We start from the raw sequence: 770 nt of genomic DNA, 5'->3' as shown, positions 1-770 counted from the left end.
CAGATCTAGGTTGGTCATAACTTTCCTTCCAAGGAGTAAGCGTCTTTTAATTTCATGGCTGCAGTCACCGTCTGTAGTGATTTTGGAGCCCCCCAAAATAAAGTCTGACACTGTTTCCACTGTTTCCCCATCTAGTTCCCATGAAGTGGTGGGACTGGATGTCATGATCTTCGTTTTCTGAATGTTAAGCTTTAAGCCAACTTTTCTGCTCTCCACTTTCACTTTCATCAAAAGGCTTTTTTTAGTTCCTCTTCACTTTCTTCCATAAGGGTGGTGTCATCTGCATGTCTGAGGTTATTGATATTTCTCCTGGCAATCTTGATTCCAGTTTGTGTTTCTTCCAGTCCAGCGTTTCTCATGATGTACTCTGCATATAAGTTAAATAAACAGGGTGACAATATACAGCCTTGACGTACTCCTATTCCTATTTGGAACCAGTCTGTTGTTCCATGTCCAGTTCTAACTGTTGCTTCCTGACCTGCATAAAGGTTTCTCAAGAGGCAGCTCAGGTGGCCTGGTATTCCCATCTCTTTCAGAATTTTCCACAGTTGATTGTGATCCACACAGTCAAAGGCTTTGGCATAGTCAATAAAGCAGAAAGAGATGTTTTTCTGGAACTCTCTTGCTTTTTCTATGATCCAGTGGATGTTGGCAATTTGATCTCTGGTTCCTCTGCCTTTTCTAAAACCAGCTTGAACATCTGGAAGTTCACAGTTCACATATTGCTGAAGCCTGGCTTGGAGAATTTTGAGCATTACTTTACTAGCGTG

The sequence above is a fragment of the Bison bison genome, unplaced genomic scaffold, assembly GCF_000754665.1.
Source record: "Bison bison bison isolate TAMUID 2011002044 unplaced genomic scaffold, Bison_UMD1.0 scf7180017864122, whole genome shotgun sequence".
Classification (NCBI taxonomy): domain Eukaryota; kingdom Metazoa; phylum Chordata; class Mammalia; order Artiodactyla; family Bovidae; genus Bison; species Bison bison.
Note: the sequence above shows the minus strand (reverse complement) of the source record.